Source organism: Mauremys reevesii, linkage group 7 (assembly GCF_016161935.1).
Source record: "Mauremys reevesii isolate NIE-2019 linkage group 7, ASM1616193v1, whole genome shotgun sequence".
Classification (NCBI taxonomy): Eukaryota; Metazoa; Chordata; order Testudines; family Geoemydidae; genus Mauremys; species Mauremys reevesii.
This window is the reverse complement of record NC_052629.1, coordinates 113,388,611-113,406,099: the sequence shown is the minus strand read 5'-3', so window position 1 is coordinate 113,406,099 and position 17,489 is coordinate 113,388,611. Positions and strand designations below refer to the sequence as shown.

Here is a 17,489-nt window from a genome sequence, read left to right as displayed (position 1 = left end):
TTATGTTCCCTTTAATAAAAGAAGCAATGAGAATCTTTCATTATAAAACCTGAAGCTACATGAAACTCATCTCTTTTCAAAGTTCATTATGTTTTACTTGTTTGCATTCATCTCTATGGCATATTATCTCAACTTCTCACAAACAATAATAGATATATCCTCAGAAAACTCTTGTGAGCTAGGTAAGTATTCAAAACTGCCTAACTGATATAGAAGCCTAGGCACAGATCCTTAAAGATTCTTAGGTCCCATCTGCATCTTTAGGTGTCTAAGCCCACCATTTAGTGACCACTGACATGTTCAAAGCTACCACCTAATCAGGTAGGAGCCTAATTATCCTAGGCACCTAAATTTCACCTAGGCACCTAAGGCTGGCATTTGCAAAGCTACCAAAGCACTGGTGTGTCCCCACATCTAACAACCTGCTTGGAGCCCTAGCTCAAACTGAAGCCTTGGAGGTCACAAAGCAGAACTGTCAAAATAGATGGGGGAACACCTGTCTGACCAGTGAGGCCCAATCCAGGAGGTATGCTCAGCGCATGCCTAATGCCTGTTAACTGCCAGCCCCCACATCAGAAGGGCTGGAGGCAAACCACCAATAGGGAGAGGGGCGGTAGAGTGCCCACACAAAAGGCAGGGGTACAGGGAAACATAGGGCATGCCTAAGTCCCATTTTAAAAAATGACTTAGTCACTGAGAGCCAAACATGTAAGGTATTTACGTGCCTACAGATATGTGCCTCGCAAGATTTTCAAAAGCACCTAGGTGCCTAACTCTCATGATTGTGCCTATTTGCTTCCTTAGAATCATAGAAGATTAGGATTGGAAGAGACCTCAGGAGGTCATCTAGTCCAACCCCCTGATCAAAGCAGGACCAACACCAACTAAATCATCTCAGCCAGGGCTTTGTCAAGCAGGCCTTAAAAACCTCTAAGGATGGAGATTCCACCACCTCCCTAGCTAACCTATTCCAGTACTTCACCACCCTCCTAGTGAAATAGTGTTTCCTAATATCCAACCTAGACTGCAACTTGAGACCATTGCTCCTTGTTCTGTCATCTGCCACAACTGAGAACAGCCAAGCTCCATCCTCGTTGGAACCCCCCTTCAGGTAGTTGAAGGCTGCTATCAAGTCCCCCCTGTCTCTTCTCTTCTGCAGACTAAACAAGTTCAGTTCCCTCAGCCTCTCCTCATAAGTAATGTGCCTGAGCCCCCTAATCATTTCCATTGCCCTCCGCTGGACTCTCTCCAATTTGTCCACATCCTTTCTGTAGTGGGGGCCCCAAAACTGGATGCAATACTCCAGATGCGGCCTCACCACTGCCGAACAGAGGAGAATAATCACTTCCCTCAATCTGCTGGCAATGCTCCTACTAATGCCTACTATTTAGGCACCTAAATACCCTTAAAAACCTAATTTCTTCAATTAGACATTGGCTCCTATGTGACAAACTCACTCTTGAAAATGGGACTTGGGGTCCCAAAACACTTAGGCATTTTTGAAAACTTTTACCAATTATCTCTATTTTACAGTTGTAATGACCTGCCCTTCCTGGGCGCACCAGTTTAATACCAGTGTCTCTGGGGGATTAGCACAGCCCATTTCCTCCTCTAATCTCCCTCTCCGGGTGCTTTTCTGTGAATATTGGATGACTTTGGCTGCTGTTCTTCATTCTATTTCGAGGGCACTGCAGATCTCTTGGGGAGCTGGGGGGGCGGGGGAACCATCGATCAACTACACTTCCAACTTCTGGGTCTCAAAAAAACACTAAACTTTTATTTAACCAGAGTAAACTGAACAGTAGCGTCCAGTAACCCTTCTACTTCTCATTCCCAGATGGAAACTCTAGTTTTCTAAGAGCCCAGCTATGCTTCCCTTCCTGAGCACAGTCTAGCTCCCTAACTGCCTCTGTGATCTTCCTCCCTTCTCCTCTGCAGCCAGATGCCAACTCTTTCAAAGTTAATCCCCCTAAAGTTCTGAACAAGTAGTCTGGTTTGAGCTTCCTTCCAGAAATCCAAGCCTCTGTGGGTATGTCTACACTTCAGAAAAACACTCAGAGCTACAGGTGTGGGTTATCGCTATCGCTCTGAGATAGCCATGTAGCTGTTCCTCCTTGGGCTGGAGCTCAGGCGCTGAAATCCACCCCTCTCCCCAGGCTTCACAGCCTGAGCTCCAGCCCAAGTGGGAGCTGTGTCTACATTGCTGTTTCTAGTGATGTTGTGGACCGTGCAAGCCAAAGTCTGTAGATTAAGCCTCTGGGACTCACTGCCACCGGGATTTTTTTTGCTGTATAGATGCACCCTGTGTCTCTGTGTATTCAACAGTATATGTTATTTTGCTCTTCAGCCAATGACATGCTGCATCATACAATTTTGGTTAACAACACTTATCTAATAATGACATCTCATATCACGCCATTTCAAAATAACATAGTCCCTTAGGCCAGAAAGATTCAATGACTTGCCTAAGGTCACACAGGAAAGAAAATCTGTGGCAGCGCAGGAAACAGAACCCAGATTTACTGATTCTCAGTCTTGTGCCCTAACCACAAGACAATTCTTCCTCCCTGTTTTTTTGTTACAAGACTCACTAATGGTTTATGTTGAAATCATGGCTGTCCTGGGGCCATCCCTAAATTGGGTTAAACGCAATAGTTTTAGCTGAGTTTCATACCAAGTGTTTGTGTTCATTCTAACCTGACACTGAAAGTGAAAACTAGCAGGTGGGAATTAACACAAATCAAAGCAAAAGGAAAAGGTCACTCAACCACTTTGCATTAAGGATGTTAAGCTTTATGAAACTCTAGTTAACAATAAATTTATTACATCTAGGTAAACAGTGAAGGGCCAGATCTTCAGCTAGTGTAAATTGGCATAGCTCCATGGATTTACACCAGTTAAGAATCTGGCCCAGAGTCTTAAGTGCTGTATAATGAGTCAAGTTTTAGTCAATAAATCATTTCATTATATATATGATTCAGACAATGCATTGCATAGGAGAGGTTGTTTTTAGAGCTAACACATGTAAGATGAAATACTGCACATATATATTAGCTAGTATATAGAAAATGGGTGGGGAGGATTCTTTTTACAGGTATAGTTTTGTGGAATTTTCACGCTAAGCCAAAATGTCCTAAAGCTCTGAAATTTCATTACAATTCAGGTGCAGTTTTCAGGATAATGACACTCTTGTGAAAATGCAGGCACCTTGAAAATATTTGGTACAAGAAGATTGATCACAGTGGTCCCTTATGGCCTTGGAATCTATAAAGCTGTTATGATCTGCACTCCCTCCTCCGCCAGTTGGACACACATACTAAAAAAGGAAACGACAGAAGTTTTGCCTTGCTTTATTCCCTTGCAAACGGTGTCCCCTCAGCATAGCTAAATCAGAATACTATCACCACATCAATCATTTTTGTGCCAATCCCTAAAAATATGGCCTTCAGGCAGTTTGTCACAGTGCTGTTGGTGGTGCTACACAATAGACATGCTGAATATCAATCCATGATAAGATTTTTCTAACCATTGCAAGTAAAACAAGAACATTCCCTACCTTCTGAACCAGGCTTTTCATGGAATGGATGAGTACAGCCTAAGATCTGTACTTTAAAGCAAAGGCACAACTCATGGACATTTATGGTCCATTGTAACTGATTTTGATCATGTATTTATTTGACCTACTGTCCTTGCATTTCAATTCCCAAGTGCCCTCATGGCTTTTTGGTAGCATCTATGTTATGTTATTTACTGAGTTCTTTTTAGATGAGAATACTTTTAATTGCTCAGTTTATCTCTACAGTTCAAACTCTTTCTCCCACTTATTTGAAGTGGTCCACTTACTGAGAGCATTTCTTCCTTCAGCATACTGTAGAACCCTGCTTCTCTTTATTCTCATTATGCTTTTATCTGTTTCAGCTTGAATTTCACCACTGTCATTGATGAGGTGACTAATCCAATTTCCCTCGAATGCAGAGTGCCCTCTCATACCTCTCTCTCTGCACATCTACTTTCCCCTGCATAGTCATCATTTGCACGGGGAGTGGGAGGCACATGTGGGATTTCATTAGTGAAAATGTAGAGAGAAGTTTTATACACCGTATTTTCCCTGCATTTCATTATTTGCCCTGTATTGAAATGTCTATCAGGCTCTTCAGTTTGCAGATAAAACCTAAACTCAATATTTCCATTTGATCCAAACCAGTCAAAGAAACTCCGGAAATTATCCAGTACTCAACAGTCTGAGAGAAGCGTATGCAGGTGTTAAATTAGGACTATGCTTGTCTTCCCATTTTATTACTATCCTTTTTAAAAATGGCTAGAGTGGAGAAGGCATTTGACTCAGATTAGTGTTTGTGGGCATCATTGAAAAGGGAGTCTAAAGAGGCATTTAAATTGAGGGAGACATTGGAAGAGCAGCATAGAAATACACATGGAAATTAGAGCTGGTTGATTTTTTTCCCCAGAAAATAATTTTGACTAAAATGAATTTTTTTTGTTTTTGTCAACATTTTTCCTCAAACAATTATTTTTGTTTCGTTGAAATTTTCCTCATAATAGTTTGGATTTCAGCCTTTTTTTTTTCCAGTTTTCAGGATTTCAATATTTGGATACAAGCCCCAGACATTTAGAGGAAGATAGACATTTTCTGCAAACTTTTTCATGTCTACAATATATATGTGTTTTGGAGGGAAAATAACAAAAAATCTGGAGCCAGTGCTGGTGAAAATGGAGTGAAAGGAGCATCCAAACAGGATGGCTAAGCTGCCATCACTGGTGGAGACTTCACCAGAGATGACATGGAATTTTTCACAGATTTGCTTGTGAAATCCATTGGCAATTTCACTTGTGAAAATATGCTTGAAAAGCACAAAAAAACAAAACCACTTTTTTCCTTTCAAGGGAAATTCTATTCAAAATATTCTCTATATTCTACAATGTCTATGTGATACGCATTCGAGTGTGAGATAAAGACCATTTTCTTCATGCATTATATTATTTTTCACATGAATTATAAAAGTAACACAAAGAAAATTCATGTAAGTACTCTCTCTTAGGAACACTAAAAATACTCTGAGGAAAAAGGGCATTTATCTAGTCAGTTTTGCTATAACAGAATTTGCCATTTGACAGTTTAACCATTTTGTTAGCAGCACTTATTTTAGCCTCGTAATAATGGCTATAAAAAACACCTTTCACAAGAGGTTTTAGAATTTGCTATTTTTAGCATTGTGTTTTAAGAGTGAGACAATCAAGGGGAAGTGCAGAGTGAAACAAAGAAAAAGAAATGTAGCCATTGCTAGTTTCATTGATGGTCTGGTGAGTCAGAGAGAAAGGGGGTGAAAGATCAGAGATTCTGAAGTGAAGAATTGCACAGTTAGGACTTTAAATTACATCCCAAGAGAAATAGAGAGGTGTGAAGACCAGTCTTAACACCTTTAAAAATGCTGAACTCTTCTACCCCAATTACTACTTTAGGTCACTGCAGTAGTATCACTAGTATAAGCTGTGGTATTTTGAACCATTACTGTGGAATACCAGCACTCTTTTGATAAGGATGGATCTGAAGCAGATGTTCTCCACCATTGAGACCAAAAGGTGAAGAGGAACCTGAAAGCCCAAGTGGTCTTCATCATAAGTCCCCTATGAAAGGCTTCTGCCTTGCCAAAATAGCATGGGACAAATACTTGGCCTCCAGACTTCATCAATGACATTGCCACTTGAAGTTTTTCTGACCTTCCCATTAAACTCCTCTCTCTCCTACCTTCCTTACTATCTTTTCTATCAATCTCATTCTCTCTTTACTATCCAGCAAACACCTTCCTCCTTGCAAAAAAAGAGAAACACTCAAAGTCACCACTTGAAACATCATTTTAATGGAGGGAGAAAAGAAAGTCCAGGGGCTTCCAAGAGGTCTGCTATCTATCACCATAACCACTTGCCTATAGGCTGCATTTTTTCCCTTCACCTTTTGTTTGTTGTTTGTCTATTTCTATTGCAAGCCCTTTGTGGTGAGGAATGGTCCTCCTTTATGTTTAGAAAACATGGAGGACATTTTGCACAGTAGTGCAATATAAATAAACAAACAAATAAATAAATATTAGCCACATTTAGACAGAGACATGCTACAGATATTCTCTGAAACACTCTACCCCATATATCCATGACACACACTTACAGGCACATAAACACACACATCCAGCTGAATAAATGCTTCTGCTAAAATTTAGGATACTGACAATAGAACTGCTTTTAACTTCATCCCTGTTTGTGAGAGTAATTTGCACAGGCTGAGATTAACATCAAGATACTAAATAGTCACAAAAGACAACTCCCTCAAATCGTGTTTTTGCTTATCTATAATCATTTGCTTTGGTAATTTTATTCAAGAACATTAACACAGATCGCTTGTGCTGTGTTCTTAATTATTTTTTAAATATTGTGCTGCCACTCATGTTGAAATACATAACATGCAAGCCAGGTTAGTTTGAAATGCAACATACTAAACTGTTTTTAATCAATGAATGATAACGGTAGTTTGTGTTTTGACTTTTGCCATTTAATTACCAGTAATAAGATTGTTAAATTAGTAAAGTAAAATCTGAGTTCAGAGTCATTTATCTCTGCTTATGTTTATTTTAAAACTGCCTATGAGCTTGAGGTGCTTGACACAACAACAAAAACATACAACACTAATTATGTTAGCAACAGTAATATGTAAGTTGCCACATATTTCCACAATAAAAAATTATTGTGGTCTTTTTTGAGAAGCTCTTGTACTTCTATTGTTTTCATCAGGCCTTTGAAATTCAGCAGGTGGAAAGCCCTGAGACTATGTCCCATGAAAATCCATTCAGGTTTGGCTGAAATATAAACTGGCCAAAATCACCATTTCCCTTCTGTTACTAACGTTAAAAAGGAAAATTTTGGCAGAATGCCAAGATAATAACTGAACTTGAATATTCCAAGTCTGGGCCAAATCTGAAGCAACAGCAGATGACACTATGCAGAGAATACATTTTTGAATAAATCCAGACACCCAGAACCAAAGCCAAATGCTCAGTGTTACTGTAATCTCCTATTTAACCAGATTCGTGTATTCATATGCACTCAGGCCTCATACAAGCTGTACTTATTTTGATACAGTCAAGAACTTGATCTGATATGAGTCATTCTCTTGGCTGATGATTGTACAGTAGCTCATTGCTCCTTTAGCTGGTAGTTCAGACCCAGAGCCTCTTGTCACTTTTGCATTTTAGTGCACATGAAGTCTGTGACATAAATTAATGTAGTGTCTCAATAAAATCAGATTGACTTGGGCCCCTGAGGGTAATTTAAAGGGCATGTTAGAATCATTTATAATTATTGGTAGCCCCCAAGATCAATATTGTTTACATTTGTTACAACCACAACTGATAGAATTCAGTCTGTTGAAAGCATTTTTATGTACTGTACATTTGGCTTTTCCCACTTTCCACTAAGATTACTTTTCTGATGTTTTGTATATTCTTTCCAGTAGGCTGCATGTGTTATATTCTGCATTTATCACACCTTGTTGTTCTATCAATCTGCTCCTCGACCTTTATGATGCTGTCTACCCTAGTGCCAGCTGGGGTCTGGGCTGCAGGCAAATTCACTCATATGCTGATAGAAATTAAAAGGAGTGTCAAAAAGTATTGTAGTGTAATCTGGCCACTTGACTTGTGTGTTACTTTAGTTCAAAGGAAATGTTAATGGTATTGTCTTCACTTATCTATAACCTGTTGACTGTGATTGCATTACAGTATGTATATCCCTGCAACTAGTTAATCCTAGATCAAAAGTGTGTGTTATTGTTAAGATGAGAATGTACTTGATATATAAACGTCATGAAAATGAATGAAGAATTGTTGTTGGCTATTACATTACCTTTTACAGAGTGTATATCCCTGTAAGTAAATTACCCACCAAACACAACTGGAGCCTTGGAAATGTACGTGAAGAAGAGTGCTAACTTCAGAGCAAGGGTCATTATGGTTCAACAACAGGAATTCACAGACTCAGTCTCCATTTACTACTCATTGACATTAAGGCAAACCTACATGGTTAGAGAGATTGTCAGCTTGTCCTCTGTGAGAAGAAGTTATAAATATGGATTCAAAGAAAGATCCCTTATCGCTGACTGTTTGGACCCTTCAAGGAAGACACCAAATGCAAAGTGGAGCTCCCCAGAAACATCTGGGTTCCCTGAAAAGACTTTTGGGAAACTAGCAGTTCATTACATCAACTGCTTTCATTTGGACTTACAAACTTTGACTCACTCACCTGTTAATGTATTTTACCTGCTTGAACCTCTCAATAACTCTCATTTCTTTTTCTTAGGCCTGGTCTACACTAGGAGTTTATGTCGAATTTAGCAGCGTTAATTCGATTTAACCGTGCAACCGTCCACACCAGGAAGCTAATTAGTTCGACCTAGAGGGCTCTTTAGTTCGAATTCGGTACTCCACCCCGACGAGGGGAGTAGCGCTAAATTCGACATGGCTATGTCGAGTTAGCCTATGTGTGGACGGAAATCGACCTTAGTAGCTCTGGGAGCTATCCCACAGTGCATCACTCTGTTGACGCTCTGGACAGCAGTCCGAGCTCAGATGTTCTGACCAGCCATACAGGAAAAGCCCCGGGAAAATTTGAATTCCTTTTCCTGTCTGGCCAGTTTGAATCTCAATTCCTGGTTGGACATCGGGGCGAGCTCAGCAGCACCGGCAATGATGCAGAGCTCTCCAGCAGAGGGGTCCATGCAATCTCAGAGTAGAAAGAGGGCCCCAGCATGGACTGACCGGGAAGTCTTGGATCTGATCGCTGTGTGGGGCGATCAGTCTGTGCTTTCGGAGCTGCGCTCCAAAAAACGGAATGCAAAGACCTACGAGAAGGTCTCCAAAGCCATGGCACTCAGAGGATACAGCCGGGATGCAACGCAGTGCCGCGTGAAAATCAAGGACCTGAGACAAGGCTACCAAAAAATCAAAGCGGCAAACGGACGCTCCGGAGCCCAGCCCCAGACATTCCGCTTCTACGAGGCACTGCATGCCATTCTCGGTGGGTCTGCCACCACTGCCCCACCAGTGACCGTGGACTCTGAGGATGGGATAGTGTCAACGGGCAGTTTCTCGGCGATGTTCGCGGATGGGGAAGATGAGGAAGGGTTTGTGGAGGATGAGGCAGGCGACAGCGCTTACAATACTGATTTCCCCGACAGCCAGGATCTCTTCATCTCCCTCACAGAGATCCCCTACCAACCCTCCCCGGCCGTTAACCCGGACTCTGAATCAGGGGAAGGATCAGTCGGTAAGTGCTATAAACATGTAAACATTTATTTTTTAAAAAACAGGAATAAAAACTATATGAAAAGAAGGTCAATGCATATGGGGATAGAACAGAAATCCTCTTGGGAGAGTTCCACGAAGCTCTCGTAGAGGTACTCGAAAAGCCTCCACAGGAGGTTCCTGGGGAGAGGTGCCTTATTGGGTGCTCCATGGAAGCACACTCTTCCGCGCCAGGCTATCCTCAGGTACTGTGGGAGCATTGCCTCCACGAGCATGGCAGCATAGGGCCCTGGTTTGTGCAGGGATTCACGCAGCATGCGCTCTCTGTCTGTCTTAGTGACCCGCCTCAGGGTGATCTCGCTCGGCGACTGCTGCATCTAATTAGGGGAATTAGTGTAATGTTACTATTGGGAATGCTTCACTTTTCCTTTGCATAACAATAAGCATCGTTTAACAGCCACGTGGTGGAGGCTGCAGAGGGGAAGCATACAGGGATCTTTCCCGGGGACAGCCGCGAGGGGGTGGAACAGGGTCAGAGTTTATGCTTTCCGGATTGCCTGCAGCAGGAGGGCACTGCTATACATTAACTTTTAAGCAGCCTAAAGTTTACGGCTTACCATGCCTGGCTGCTACACGGATTCTGCTGTCCTGCCCCGCTTGTCTGATCTCCAGTGCAAGACCCCAGGCAATGAAAGCGAAGGCCGAAAATTTGAACTTGTCCTGAGAGCGCATGAGATAGGTGCCGTGTATGGTCTTGTTCACAGAGACAGATTAGACTGTGTTCAGTGTTCGCAAACATGTGTCTTTGCAAGGAAATCACTTCCTTTTTCCCATCACACAGCTGCGGCTCTTTCCCGAACTGCCCCGGCATCCCCCTCACAGAGGCTGGCGCAGATTAGGCGGCGAAAGAAAAAGACTCGGGACGAGATGTTCGCTGAACTGATGGCCTGCTCCAGAGCCGAGGCGGCCCAACAGAGCCAGTGGAGGGAGACCCTCTCTCAGTACCAGCACTCACACAGCGAACGGGAGGACAGTTGGCGGCAGGAAGACCAGCAGGCAACTCAAACGCTGCTTGGCCTAATGAGGGAGGAAACGGACATGCTCCGGCGCCTTGTGGATGTTCTGCAGGACCGCAGGCAGGAGCACAGAGCCCCCCTGCACTGTATCTGCAACTGCCCTCCCCCACCACAAAGTCCTGTCCCCCGCTCACCCAAAATAACAAGAAGGAGGGGTGCTAGGGGCCATGAAAACTGTCACTCCACCCCAGCAGAGCGCTCATGTACCAAACAGCTCTCATTCCCTAAATTTTGAGAAGTGCTTCCCTTCCTGGCTCACCCAATCCCAAATCCCAGTTTCATCCCCCAACTGTGTAGTTGAGTATTAAAAATAGTTTGCTGTTAAGTACTGTTTCCATCATGTTTCCTTGCAGAAGACTTTGTGTGAAGGGGGGGAGGGGTTTGTTAATTGCATAGGACAGCCACCATTACCAGGGTACAGACATGGGGGCAGGATCAACAGCAGGTCACACACAGAGTGCAGTCACTAGGCACCCGGGTCACTCTGGGAGGTGTCTGCTGCCCCAGGTCAGTCTGGGAGGTGTATGTTGCCCCAGGGTCCTAGCGCCTGCCATCCACAAATGGCAAGGCAGGCTGCCCTTACCATGCCCTTCCACCCTAGCCATGAGCCTCTCCGATGCCCTGAGCCCCAGCCAGAGCCCTCATCCCCCTACACCTACTCACCCTTCCCACACACCCCTCACCCCTTCCTGCAAACCCACCCCTTCCTGCACACCCTCCTGTAACCGTCCTCTCCCCAGAGACCGCTGTAGGAGGAGGAGCCTGTCATTCCTTGAGTGTAGAAGCGGTCTGTACATTACTGCACACCATACCCACCACAGTCTGCGTCCCTGTTTGAACCCTTTAACGCGAATTCATTAGTAAAGAAAACTTTGTTAATTAACAATGTTCCATTAACTTGGGAAGCGGGGACTGCGGGAACTGTGGGATAGCTGCCCAGAATGCACCGCTTCCAATGTCGACGCTTGCCCCGTTAGTGTGGACTCACAAAGTCGAATTAGTGTCCTTAGTGTGGATACACAAATTCGACTTCATAAGGTCGAATCCACAAATTCGACCTAAGTTAAATCGAACTACTCTTGTAGTGTAGACATACCCTCAGCTAATAAATCTGTAGTTAGTTTACCAGCGAATTGGCTGTTGGTGTTGTCTTTGGAGTGAGACCCAAAGTACCAATTGATCTGGGGTACGTGACAGACCCTTTGGGATTGGGAGTAACCTGTTGTGGTGTGATTTTTGGTTTATGTGACCATTATCACTAAGTCCGGTTTGTCTGGGTGGCAAGATAGGCTGGAGTGCCTAAGGGGACTGCCTGTGACTCCATGGTAAGAGTGGTATAGTCATCCAGAAGTTCACACTTGTTACTCACTTGGTGAAACCTAATTGTTGAATATATCACAAGTTGGTGGTGCCTGCCCTGTTTTCTGGCAGTCTGACCTAAGATTGGCACTCACAGTTGTTCAAATAGCCACTTTCCTAACCTAAGGATTTATTCTGCGTAGGCTTTTGCATATATGACATTTTGCATGGGGTCAGTGTGGGAACACCTTCTTTGTTATATTTCAGCTGCACTACTGTAATTAGATCTATGTGGGGCTACATGAAATACAGCTGTGGTACAATTAGGTTACCCCACACTCTTCTCCTTTCCTGTGCATACAATGGACCCTAAACACAGTCGAACTGGAATGATTCCGCTGCATGTGCCAGGGAATAGGTTTTGGAGTGACCCCAGGGGGACAGTGGATATTTTACTTACCTCTATATGCCAGGTAGCAGTGCTCTATGTTTGAATCATAGAATCACAGAATATCAGGGTTGGAGGGGACCTCAGGAGGTCATCTAGTCCAATCCCCTGCTCAAAGCAGGACCAATTCCCAACTAAATCATCCCAGCCAGGGCTTTGTCAGCCTGACCTTAAAAACCTCTAAGGAAGGAGATTCCACCAACTGCCTAGGTAACCCATTCCAGTGCTTCACCACCCTCCCAATGAAAAAGTTTTCCCTAATAGCCAACCTAAATCTTCTCCACTGCAACTTGAGACCATTACTCCTTGTTCTATCATCTGCCACCACTGAGAACAGTCTAGAGCCATCCTTTTTGGAACTCCCTTTCAGGTAGTTGAAAGCAGCTATCAAATCCCCCCTCATTCTTCTCTTCTGTAGACTAAACTATCCCAGTTCCCTCAGCGTCTCCTCATAAGTCCTGTGTTCCAGCCCCCTAATCATTTTTGTTGCCCTCCACTGGACTCTTTCCAATTTTGCCATATCCTTCTTTTAGTGTGGGGCCCAAAACTGGATGCAGTACTCCAAATGAGGCCTCACCAATGTCGAATAGAGGGGAATGATCACATCCCTCGATCTGCTGGCAATGCCCCTACTTATACAGCCCAAAATGCCATTAGCCTTCTTGGCAACAAGGGCACACTATTGACTCATATCCAGCTTCTCATTCACTGTAACCCCTAGGTCCTTTTCTGCAGAACTGCTGCCTAACCATTTGGTCCTTAGTCTGTAGCAGTGCATGGGATTCTTCCATCCTAAGGGCAGAACTCTGCACTTGTCCTTGTTGAACCTCATCAGGTTTCTTTTGGCCCAATCCTCTAATTTGTCTAGGTCCCTCTGTATCCTATCCCTACCCTCCAGCGTATCTACCACTCCTCCCAGTTTAGTGTCATCTGCAAACTTGCTGAGCGTGCAGTCCACACCATCCTCCAGATTGTTAATGAAGATATTGGACAAAACTGGCCCCAGGACCGAGCCTTGGGGCACTCCGCTTGATACCAGCTGCCAACTAGACACAGAACCATTGATCACTACCCAGTGAGCCTGACAAACTAACCAGCTTTCTATCCATCTTATAGTCCTTTCATCCAGCCCATACTTCTTTAACTTGCTGGCAAGAATACAGTGTGAGACCGTATCAAAACCCTTGCTAAAGTCAAGGAATAACACATCCACTGCTTTCCCCTCATTCACAGACCCAGTTATCTCCTCATAGAAGGCAATTAGGTTAATCACCCATGACTTGCCCTTGGTGAATCCATGCTGACTGTTCCTGATCACTTTCGTCTCCTCTATGTGCTTCAGGATTGATTCCATGATTTTTCCAGGGACTTCTTTGCTTTTTCAGAGGCAATGCAAAGACAAGGTTGGAGGCAGGGCAAAGCCCAGAATAGTCAAAAAGAATGAGCTGAAGAACCTGCTGCAGCCCTGAGGTCCTCAGAATTCAAAACATAATTTTGGCCAAGCATTGATCTGGCTATGGACAATAGTTGCTTTCTTTATTATTCATTGGGGGTGGTATAGGAAGGCAAGTGATTTGTATGGTCCATCGTAAGCAGTTGAACTGAACATGAAGCTGCATTTCATCCACTTAAAGTGTCCAGATGCTGTGACAATGGACACATGAAAATCATTAAATAAAATATATTCCAAAAACATTCTGTTTTTTTAATCTGACTTGAATCAGGATTTCCCCAGATTTAAAAATATTATAAATATTTTTCTTTCCTCTCCAATTGTATGAAAGAAAATGCCGACCCTTTTAGTGTTGTCAGGTTTTATATTGCTCTAATTGCTTGGGATGGTTTATTTTCCAAGTTTTTTCCCTCTCTCCCAGTTATCAATTATCTGAAAGAAAGCAATAAGGGGCAGGACTTTTTTAACAAATCTTTGTGCATTCTTAAGATTTTGTCTTGAACCCTACTTTTGGCTACAAAATTAATTTTCTCCTTATGGTTTTATTTCCAGTGTCTCTTCATAGTCCCTAATGGTTTTACTGCACGTTGTTGCTACATTTAACTCTCCCTTTTTACAGCCAGAATCATGTCTGATTCTAAGTTAAGTTGTTTTGGTGGGTGGTTCATGAATGCACATCCAAATTGACAGTCAATCTCAATTACAGTTACAAAACATATGAAGCAGTCATCTTGTCCCAGCTATTCAGAATATAAATACATGTTAATAACATTGTAATATAGGATTATACAGACACTTACTAGTTAACTTGGCTATAATTGCAATTGTATCTAATTCCATACAGGGACTTGGTCATTGTGAGCAAACATTCCACTGTAAAGACCAAAATAATACCCATTATCACCTGTTTCCTACTAAACATGAACAGGACTAACAAAGAATGTCCTATGGAAACAAGGGGGAAATAGAGTTTGCTTTAGTACATTTACAAAAATGTGACCATACACCCTTTTACATCATTGCAGTTTCATTCAGATCCATTTGTTGTGGTGGTGGTGGTAGTTGTGGTTGTTTTACTACTTCATATCTGCTCTACTTCATATCCGCACTACAACAAAGCAGTTGACTTCTATATTCACTAGCTATTGCACACAGTGTTGGTGGAATTTTCAGGCACTGTAGTACTTAGTAAATGGATTATTATTTCCTGCACAACATACTGTAATCAGCACAAAATGAATTTTGAATGGAAGGGCAATAAGAGAGTCTCTTTGGTAATCTTTCTTTCCCACTAGGAATGTGCTGGTATGTGTGTGCTTCTATAGATGTATATGCACGGTGGTTGCACAGTAACAGCATTCCCATGCATATATATGCAAACAATTGAAAGATAGTGGTGTATATGCTGTTATGTTATTCTTAGGATAGGTTTGATCCAAAACCCATTGAAGTCATTGACTTTCTTTTGACTTCAAAATGATTTGACTCATGCCCTTTGAGCCAAAGAGAAAATTGACGAGGCACTCAATTTGTGACATGAAACTATATCTTAGCACCAGCAATAAAAATGTAAGCTAATTCTATTCTGCATCTATCATGCACCTATGAATATTTTTCTTTATTGCAACTGAAGTCATGCTGTGGGAGGGGGGGAGAGGTTATTTTCTCATTCTCTGTATAAATCTAGTTGTGTTTATCCCTTCTCTTCCTGGCAGATCCCATAATAAGCCATTCCAGAAGGTAATCAAATAAGTGAGAAGCAAATGTGGTTTTAAAGATTGTATAAATGCCCCTAGAGATAATCGTCTAGATTGTCCCAAACCCTCCTTGTCCATTCAAGGGAATAAGGAGAAATACAGCACCCCCTCACCTCCTACTCCTATACCTGCTTCCTTGACCCTGTTCAGATTGTCCTTCTTGCCATGGGGCAAGGATGTAGGGGGAGATCTGGGGCTACTCACTCCCTGGGGAAATGGAAATGGGAGGAGCTAAAAGGAGTGGGAGGAGTCATAGCTATACCCACAGACAGTCCAGCCATTGCTGTCTCCATGCAGAGCAAGCTACCTCACAAAAAGAACTAAAGTAATATTTTCCCTCCATAGAGCAACAGAGAAGCAGGGAAAATATTGAGCTATGTTCTTGAGCAGTGCAGTTAAGTGCCACCTTTTCTCAAGAAAGATTATAGAGTTATTCAATCAGTGTAGCCTTATGAGAAGTACAATCTCTAAATATATAAATACGCTTTTTCAATGAAACACTGTGTCTAAATCTATTTAAACCAAACCACTAGCACAAAGTAAACATGGACATGTTCTTCTGTCTTTAACATACTTCCAATGGTCCTTCCAGCACAGAGGTTGGAAGAAATATTTTTGGTGCAATATTTTGTTTTTAAGTCTAAATAAAACTTTGCAATGGACCAAATATTATACTAGTGTACATAAAAGTCTCTTTTTTCCCCTGTCTGAACATGAATCTGAGAGCAACATTCCGAGTAATATGACTGAAATACATGTGATAGAGTTTAGAGTAAATTGCACAAGAATATAGAGCAAACCAACTTTTGCAACTGTAAAAATTATCTGAGCTTAATCAATCATCATCCCTTTAATGTAGTAAGCATAGTTATATTTTATTCAGAAAAAAAGTTATGAGAACAAAATGTTGGATTTATTTAACTGGCAGGATATTAAATAATATAGCTGTTATCTTTTCCTGTATTGTAAATTATTGAATTAAACCTTCAGTCAGTTTGGCAATAGTGCCAAATGAATATTACAACAGTACAATGCAGCAAACAATATCTGTCACTGAATCTAGGTCTCACTTACAGCTGAAATTACAGTGAATAAAATGCTTGTGTAGTAGATTGGAAAAAGGTTCATTATTATTTATTCGTCTTGCCTGGTAACACAAAAACTAATGAAATTTCATTGAGAAGAATGCATGTCAGGATTACTGTACATCATAAAGATACATCCCTTTAACTTCACTGTGGATATTTGTCTGTGTAATTAGATGCCCGTTCTGCAATACTTCTATATCTGAAGGACATGGCCAAGTTCATGACATAAAACAAATCATCCTCATAAATGAAAAGGCTTCCTTTATCTCTTCTGCATCCTACACAATAGTACAAAAGCCTTCCGAAAAATGTGCTGTAAAAAACAGTGTAGCAGTGTACAGCAAGTAAATCTACTCCAGCAAGACCCATCTGTTGTAAACTTAAATGTTTTCTATCTTGTGGTGTTGTGCAAGTAATAAACTCCATAGGATGTGAATGTCTATATTCTCTGTACCTATTTATGGTCTATACAGCTATACCAATGTCTATATAATGAATTTATCCATATATATCTGCATCCAGGTCTACATAATGTAATGTCAGATACTCATCTGGGGAGAACTGATTAAACTTCATTGACTGAGAACAATTTTATGAAATTTACCAGAAATATTCCTATGCCATAGCTTGAACTTCTAGCTCTGAATGCTTTGCAGAATATTTTGTCTTTGCATTAAATTATCTTAGTTCTCCGTATATATCCAAAGTTAGAATTTGGCCCTAAAATTCAGTATGCTCCTTTTTATGAGCAATGATTTAATCAAATGTTGACATTTAAAGTGAAATATTAATCATATTAAGAGCTATAATTTATACAGCCATAAAATAAATGGACAGACATAGATGTACACATTAATATATCAGAGGTAGGCAACCTATGGCACGCATGCCGAATGCAGCACGCGAGCTGATTTTCAGTGGCACTCACACTGCCCGGGTCCTGGCCACCGGTCCAGAGGGCTCTGCATTTTAATTTAATTTTAAATGAAGCTTCTTAAACATTTTAAAAACCGTACTTATTTTATATACAACAATAGTTTTGTTATATATTATAGACTTATAG

At 41.8% G+C, this 17,489-nt stretch overlaps 1 protein-coding gene across 1 annotated transcript in view; it reads left to right on the top strand.

The window, feature by feature from the left end:
* Positions 1 to 17,489, top strand: part of LOC120368610 (contactin-6-like) — a 216,040-nt gene that overhangs the window by 55,927 nt on the left and 142,624 nt on the right. The window lies entirely within an intron of this gene.